Source organism: Physeter macrocephalus, chromosome 14 (assembly GCF_002837175.3).
Source record: "Physeter macrocephalus isolate SW-GA chromosome 14, ASM283717v5, whole genome shotgun sequence".
NCBI classification, from domain to species: Eukaryota; Metazoa; Chordata; class Mammalia; order Artiodactyla; family Physeteridae; genus Physeter; species Physeter macrocephalus.
The window spans coordinates 83576603-83585218 of record NC_041227.1 but is presented as its reverse complement, the minus strand read 5'-3'; the positions used below and the strand labels follow the sequence as shown (position 1 = coordinate 83585218).

General features: G+C 47.7%; 1 protein-coding gene across 1 annotated transcript in view; it reads right to left on the bottom strand.

The window, feature by feature from the left end:
* Positions 1-493: 493 nt before the first annotated feature.
* LOC102985126 (trans-golgi network vesicle protein 23 homolog C) overlaps positions 494-8616 on the bottom strand; it is a 57401-nt gene continuing 49278 nt past the window's right edge. Inside the window, exon 12 of the transcript XR_008619095.1 lies at positions 494-559. The gene's annotated coding sequence lies outside the window, so the exon portion shown is untranslated. The remainder of the gene's footprint in view (positions 560-8616) is intronic.

Here is an 8616-nt window from a genome sequence, read left to right as displayed (position 1 = left end):
TCTAGGTCACTGGTCCTACATCAGTGGGCAAAGTGGACAAAGATCCCGGCCCTCCTGGAGCTTACAGCCTCGTAGGAGGAGGAGTAAGTTGCTGAAGGCCAAGGAAATCACTGTGGGGGATTCGGTGCCGGTCATCCTGTGGGCTCTGAGCGTTTACTTAACGAATGAACAGCAGTGAGAACAAGTGACTCTGCCTAGTGAATCCCCACTGCGTCTGAAGCCCACAGAGACGGGTTATGGGATTCCCACACGCCACGTGGGATGGGACTTCAGTACAGAGAGAGACGGGTGGACCTCTGAACCCCAGGGAGGTGATAATAAATAATAATAAATAATATAACAAATAATAATAAATAAACTGGAGAACCCAATGCCCAGTGATGTGACATTCTGTGACAGACACACGGAAATGTGATAGAAGTGGACACACACACACAGAAAAGCCTGTTACAATGGTCCTTTTATGGGGTGAAAACCGGATGTCGCTGTAACACTGTTTTTCTGTCCTTTCAGGGAATGCTTGCCAGGCCGGCCCAGTGTGAAGAGAACTGTGCTTCTTCTAAGGGGAAAAGAAGAGCATGAAGTCACCCTATTTGGCAATCAGGATTCGCCAACATCCAAACATGTTTAAATCCAAAACGATCCCTCCCGAATGAGATCACGGGCCGAGTGAGAACTGCAGCTCAGTCGGTGAGCTTTCAGAAAAAGCAGATTTCTAACATAACGGCCCCAACACATGCAGCTCCCTCTGAAATTCTGAATCATTCAAACAGGTTCTGCTCTCCGAGCGAAGGACATAGTCTCTTTGTTTGCTTTAAACCAAGGGCAAAGGGGGTGCCACTGGCAAAGGCTTTAGTGGAAATTCACCACCTTCCAAATCATCAGGGGCATTTTACTCATTTATGTATTTGCTCATAGACAGATTTTTCTGAGCACTGTGTTCAAGCACGATCAGCAAAAACAGACTCAGTTCTACTCCGATGGAGCTTAGGGCCTATCCTAACTTGCAGTTTGTAAGAGCCTACAGACTCCCATCGATCCATCACAAGTAAACATACAATTTCAAGTTGCATGGAGCATAAATGTGGAGATTTGACCCAATCAAAGGGGTCAGAGAAGACTTCTCTGAGGAAGTGATAACTGAAGTTTAAAGGACGGAGCAGAAGATACATGATGACAAGAAAGGAGAAGCAATCATTCCAGGAAAAGGAACAAAATGTACAAAGGTTAGTAGTGAAAACGAGGGACCCTCAATCTGCCTGAAATACACATGGGGTGCAGAGGGAAATGAGCCTGGAAAAGCTGGGGGGAGCAGATGTTGAAGGGAAGCCACACGAAGAAGCTTTGTCTTCATCCTAAGGGTGACGGGAAGGCATCCAGGAGCGAGTGATACGCTCAGATTTGGGATTTGAAGCTGTGGTGGACGCAACATGGGAAAGAATGGACGGGTCAGGGTGGAAGCAGGTAGAGCTTGCAGAGGATCCTGGAGTCACCCCCGCGAGGCTGATGAACCGGGATGGCAGTGGAGGAGAGGAAGGGAAGAGGACGAATTCGGAATTGTTTATGAGCTCAAAGCAGCAGATCCTGCTGATTAGACTGGATGCAGAACTGAGTGTGAGAAGGTGTCAAGGTCAACTCCTGGATTTCTGGCTCACATAATTGGATGGTTGGTGGAGCCATTCACTGAGATAGGGCTGGAAGAGGAGCGGGGTTGAAGAAGTTAGTTGCCGAGTTTGTTGTTGTTATTGTTGTTGTTTTAATTAATAGACTTTACTTTTTAATTTTAGTTTTACAGAAAAATTGAGAAGTTCAGAGTTCCCAAACAGTCCCTCACCCACTTTCCCATTACCAACACCCTGCACTAGTATGACACATTTGTTACAACTGATGAATCAGTATTGAAACATGATTATTAACTAAGGTCCGTAGTTTACGTTCAGGTTCACTCTTTGTGTTGTATAGTTCTGTGGGTTTTGACAAACGTGTGATGTCATGTATCCACCACGGCAATACCACACAGAATAGCTTCGCTGCCCTCAGATTCCCCTGTGCTTCATGTATTCATCCATCCCTCTCTTCTCCCACCCAAACTCCTGGCAACCAGCGATTTTTTTTTTACTGTCTCCATAGTTTTGTCTTTGCCAGAATATTGTACAATTGGAATCATACAGAATATAACCTTTTCAGATTATCAATATGCATTTAAACTTCCTACTTGTCTTTTCCTGGCTTGATAGCTTATTTCTTTTTCACACTGAATAATATTCCACTGTGTGGATGTACCAGAGTTTATTTATCCATTCACCTACTGAAGGGTATGTTGGTTGCTTCCAAGTTTCGGCAATTATGAATGGAGCTGCTATGAACATTCTGATGTAGGACTTTGTGTGACATAAGTTTTAAACTCATTTGGGTAAACATCAAGAAGCCCAATTCCTGATTCGTATGGTAAGAGTATGATTAGTTGTGTAAGAAACTGCCAAACTGTCCTCCAAGGTGGCTGCACCATTTTGCATTCCCACCAGCACTGAACGAGTGTTCCTGTTGCTCCATATCCTTGTCAGCACTTGGTGTTGTCAGCGTTTTGGATTTTAGCCATCCTAATGGGAGCGTAGCGATGACTCCTTGTTTTCACTTCCCCTTCCCTGATGACATACGATGTTGAGCATCTCTCCACGTGCATATTTGCCACCTGGATATCATCTTCGGTGAAGTGTCCATTCAGATTTTTGCCCACTTTTTAACTGGCTTGTTTGTTTTCTTATTGTTGAGTTTTAAGAGGTCTTTGTATATTTTGGATACAAATGCTTTATCAGACATGACTTGTCTGTGGTTTGTCTTTTCTTTCTCTTAACAGAGTCTCTTGCAGAACAGAGGTTGGTGAGTCGACTTTGAACTTGACAACCCTGAAGAGCCTTTGTGGGGTCAAGGTGGAAATGCCAAGTAAGCAGGGCAAAAGCCCTGGGACAGGAGAGAGCATGGGAAGTTCCAGGAACCCAAAGAAGGGAGTGTGCTGAGCAGGGCGAACAAGCCCTGTGGGTTTGGGAGAGGAGTTTGGTCTTCATCCCATTGAAGGGTTAATTAGCGAAATGCTCTGAAGCCAAGCCTTTCATGTTATTCTGACAGAGTTAACATCATAGCCAAATTCCCTTCTCAAAGGCAGTGGGAAATCACACCTCAGGGTTTAATGCAGTGCCTTGGGTTGCATATGTGTTTAATCAATATTTGTTGAGTAAATGAATTAAATGTCTGATTATGTTGTATGGTGGCGTTTATATAAATATCCACATGATAAATTATTTCATTCATTCAAAATATATTTCATAAGTGACTAACACATGCCAGCATTATACTAGTTGCTGTGAACCAAACAGACTAAGATCACTGCACCCCTGGAGCTTACATCCTAGCAGGAGGAAATGGTGAATAAAATACAAACATAGCTAGTAAATTAAATTGGACACGAAAGGGATTACCAAGCTCTGGGAGAAAAGCAAATGTAAAGCAAGATAAAGGAAGTGCCCAGTTTGTGACGTCCAATGGAAGCCCATGGCATGCTTCACTGACACGTGACCTTTAAACAAAGGTTTGAGGGGGAGGGAATAGCTGTGTGGACACCACAGGGGGTGGGGTAAGAGCCGAGGTCCCGGGTGGCAGGAGGCAGGCCCGGTAAGGTCCTGTGTGTGAACCCAGGCTTTCTTTGCATGAAACGAGGAACCGTTGCGGGGTTTTGCATGGAGGAGTGACGTGCTCTGGGCTGCACTTGTACAGTGTCACCCCGTCTGTGGAGGAGGGTGGGAGGCCAACCAGCTCATGACCGCAGTGATTGGAGCACGAGGTTGAGAGCGGCTTCACTCTAGATCAATGCTGAGGACAGGTTTTCCCAACAGACTGGACATGGGATGATGAGAGAGTGGAAACCAGGATGATGTCAAGGGCTTTGACCTGAGCAACTGGAAGGATGGACCTGCCAGCAACTGAAATATGAAGCGAGCAGACCTGGGGCAGGTGATCAGGAGCTCGGTCTGGAGGCGCCCGGCGGCAGGTGCCTGGACGAGGGCTAAGGAGTAGAGGTGTCGGGTGGGCAGCTGCGGGGAGCCTGCGCTGGATGCGGGAGTTGGAGGGCGCGTAGAAGACGCTTAACACCGTGACACCACGTGAGGTCACCCAGCGAGGACAGACGGAGAGGACAGCCCACACGGAGCCCGGGTTCTCCAGCGCACCTCTCCTCACCACCTCCCCGCTACCCCCTGGTCCACAACCCAGCATCACCTGCACCTCACAGCCTCCAGCCGGCCCCCCTGGTTCCACACCTGCCCACCTTCAGCCCACGCTCCACGCCGCGGCCAGGGTGGGCCCGTTAACCCTCAGACCCTGCCGTGTTAGACAACCAGGATGTCTGTTAGCGGATGAACAGATAAAACAAACGTGGTGCATCCAGACAATGGAATAGCATCAGACACGTAAAGACTGAAGTGTGGATACACACTACAATGTGGACGAAACTAGAAAACCTTACGCTTAGTGAAGAAAGCCGGTCACAAAGATCCCATATTACACGGCCCATCTACATGATACGGCCGGAACAGGCAAAGCCATAGAGACACAAAGTAGACTGATGGTGGCCACGGGTTGGAGGGAGGGAGGGAAGGGGAGTGACCGCCGACAGGGAAGGGGGCTCAAAACTTACATGGTGGTGATGGTGCATAACTCGGGATGCACTAAAAACCACTGAATGGCACAATTTATTTTGTTAACTTATTTTTTATTGAAGTATAGTTGAATTACAATCTGTTAATTACTGCTGTGCAGCAAAGTGACTCAGTTATACATATATATATACATTCCTTTTTCATATTCTTTTCCATTATGGTCTATCATAGGATATTGACTATAGTTCCCTGTGCTGTACAGCAGGACCTTGTTGTGTATCCATTCTATAGATAATAGTTTGCATCTGCTAATCCCAAACTCCCAGTCCATCCCTCCCCCCCACCCCTTCCCCTTGGCAACCACAAGTCTCTTCTCTACGTCTGTATGTTTCTGTTTCGTAGATAAGTTCTATGTCCATGATTCTGTTTCTGTTTCATAGATAGGTTCATTTGTGTCACATTTTAGATTCCACAGGTAAGTGATATCCTATGGTATTTGTCTTTCTCTGTCAGACTTACTTCACTTAGTATGATAATCTCTAGGTCCATCCATGTTGCTGCAAATGGCATTATTTCATTCTTTTTTACGGCTGAGTAGTATTCCATTGTATATATGTACCACATCTTCTTTATCCAGAATGGTACAATTTAAATTGGTGAATTGCATGGTATGTAAATTACGTCTCCGCACAGCTACGGAAAACGCCTGCAGGGCCCCCATCGAGTGCAGACAGGAGCCTAGTCACTCAGGCCGCCGCCAGCTCACACTGTTTGTCTGGGGTCTGATCTCTACTCCTCTCCCCTCCCCCATCCTCCTGCCCCAGGCTTGCTGTCCCGCAAACATGCACACTTGCCTTTCCTTCCTAGGTTCACCACCTCGGGTCCTCGTTTCAAAGTCACCTTGTCACCTTGGCATCCCACACGTGCCTCTGGTGGCTGTGCCTCCCCTTACCATTTTCTCACTTCATCCTCTTCTCACCACCTAGCCCACTGTGGACTCACCCATGGGCTTTACTGCCCGTGTCCCAGCTGGAAGGGATGCTCCCGGGAGGCGGGGAGTTGGCATGGCTTGTGTCCACTGTTGAACCCGCAGGACTTAGAACAGAGCTTGGCACCCAGAGGCAGTGAATAAATAAACACGTCTTCACGAATAAATGGTTATCTCTGTGGGCTACCTTGTACGTACCTTCAGATTTCTTTTCTGACATAGTTTTTTTTTTTCCTGTAAGTTTTCTAGAATGAATATGCATTACTCACAGTCAGAGGGAAAATGTCATAGAAGGAAAAAAAAATCCTGACACTGCTCCCCACTGCCCACAGGATGAAACCCTAAACTCCTTAGCAGATCCTGGCTTTTCTAAAAGACAAGCTCCCCAAAGTGGTACAGATGAACCAGCCTGCAAGGCAGAAATAGAGACACAGATGTAGAGAACAAACGTGTGGACCCCCAAGGGAGGTGGGGTGGTAAGATGAATTGGGAGATTAGGATTGACATGTACACACTAATATGTAGATAACTAGTATGTATGTAACTAGTAAGAACCTGCTGTAGAGCACAGGGAGCTCTACCTCACTTCGCCGTACAGTAGAAACTAACACAACACTGTAAAACAAGTATACCCCAATAAAAAATAAATAAATAAAAAACAAAAGACAAGCTCCCCATCCCCTCCCTGCCCAAGGATGGGATGCATCCTACGTGGTTCTGGTTCCCCGAGTTAAAAGTAAATGTTTTCTGAAACAGAAAGGGGGGGGGGCTCCTTTGCTTACAAACAGTTAAACAGGTTGTGTCTCGTTTTGTTTGTTTTGCTAAGGGCCTTCCATACAGGCAACACTGCGTGACTTACTCGACCAGGGAGCCCGTTCGGGGCAGCTGGCTGGTGCCCAGGGATGAGAGTCCCAGGGAACAAGCCTAGGCGCACCGCCCCAGGCAAGCAGGGCTCCCGGCAACCCAGAAGCACTTCATGGTCTCTCAAGAGACGCGGCTGGAATCCTCAACCCTTTTCCCCGCGGAGACGCTCCTCTTGCTTCAGAACCCAGCCCAACAAGGCCCCACCTGGGAAGACCTCCCCCACCTGCTAATCCAAGCTGATGCCTCACTCCCTTGCATTCCTACAGGACTCTCTTCATATGATTTGAACTTGTGTCATAATCGGTGCTCGAGCGCTAAGCGATCGTTTGAATGTGTCTCCAGCACCAGACCGTGAGCCCCCAGAGGGCAGCAGTGGTGCCTCCGCTCTTGGGCACCAGGGGCCCAGCGAGGGGTGTCTGTGCTCCTGGACCAACTCCCTGGGGGCAGGTGGGTCCCCCAACCCATGTGGCCGGCAGCCCGAAGCAGGCTGGAGAGACTCCCACGTTCGCATTCTTTCCGCTCGCCCTTCTCCAGGTCTCTGGCACCTTAGGGGTGAGCGAGCGTGCAGATATCTGTTTCTTAGCTGTTCTCTTTCTGCATCTTTGGAACTTCTCTAGAAGGCTGGGGCTCTTCTCCAGTTTTCTGTGATATTAGCTGACGCTGTGACAGTCTACTCACTTCAGGTGTGCAACATAATGACTTGATATATGTCCATATTAAGTCGTGATCACCACAGTAAGCCTAGTTAACATCCATCACCTTGCACGGTTGTAATTTTCTTCTCGTGATGAGAATTAAGATCTACTCTCTAAGCACCTTTACAATATACAAGCGTATGCAGTATTGTTAACTATCATCACCATGCCATACATCGCATCCCCAGGAATTATTTAGCTTAGAACTGGAAGTGTGTACATTTTGTCCACCTTTACTCATTTCCCTCACCCTCTGTCCCCCATCTCTGGCAACCACCAGACCGCTTTCTGTATTGATGAGTTCAGTTTCTCTAGATTCCATGTATAAGTGAGATCATACAGTACCTGTCTCTCTGCCTGCCTGACCTCACTGAGCACGATGTCCTGAATGTCCAGCCACGTTGTCACACGTGGCAGGATCTCCTTCTAGTTTATGGCTGAGTGATGCTCCACTGTGCACATGTACCACGATTTCTTTACCCATTCATCCATCTGTGGGCACCTAGGTTGTCTCCATAGCTTGGCTATTGTGAATAATGCTACAGTGAACATGCGGGTGCAGATATCTTTTCCTGTTACTGTTTTCGTTTTCTTCAGATGAATACCCAGGAGGGGAATTGCTGGTTCGTATGGTATAGTTCTACTTTTAATTTTTTGAGCAGCCTCCAAGCTATTTTCCATGGTGGCTGCACCAATTTCCATTCCCACCCACAGTGGACAAGGGTTCCCTGTTCTCTACATCCTCGCCATCACATAGCTCTTGTTGCTTTGGTGACAGCCATGCTAACAGGCGTGAGGTGATCTCTCCTTGTGATTTCGCACCGCGTTTCCCTGACGGTTAGTGATGTTGAACATTTCTTCGTGCACCTGTCGGCCACTGGTATAGGAGAGCTGTTTTTAAATCAGAGCATCTGGGTTCTGTCGTACCGAGCCTGACATCTTCTACCAACTTATTAGTTGGCCCAGGAGCCGTGTAGAAAATAAAAACTGCCCCCTCTGTGGAAGGAGGGTGGACCTGCTAGACAGCGCACTGGGCGGCGAGTGCGGAAGCTTACATCTGAGTCTCGGCAACATCGCTGATACCGTAGGGTCTGGGTCAGCCACTTAGCTCTTCTGAGACTCCTACCTCCTCAGTTCTAAAATGAAAGGAGCTCAGAGATCCTTAACTCTTAACTTAGCTCCAGGACTAAAGCTCAGCTGAAGAGGAATAGCCCTCAGGGAACACATTTGCTGAGCACTCTCCCTTGAGACAGTCTGATGACCGTACGGAACCCTCTCGTGCAGGAAAGCTCCACGGTCTCCACCACCATCAACGAGAAAAATGAGATGGGATTTTCGCCCCCCTTGCCAGCCCCCTCCCAGATGGTCTTTGAGAAGGTGTGTGGTCGTCTTCTATGTGGTAGAACGTGGGTGGTCA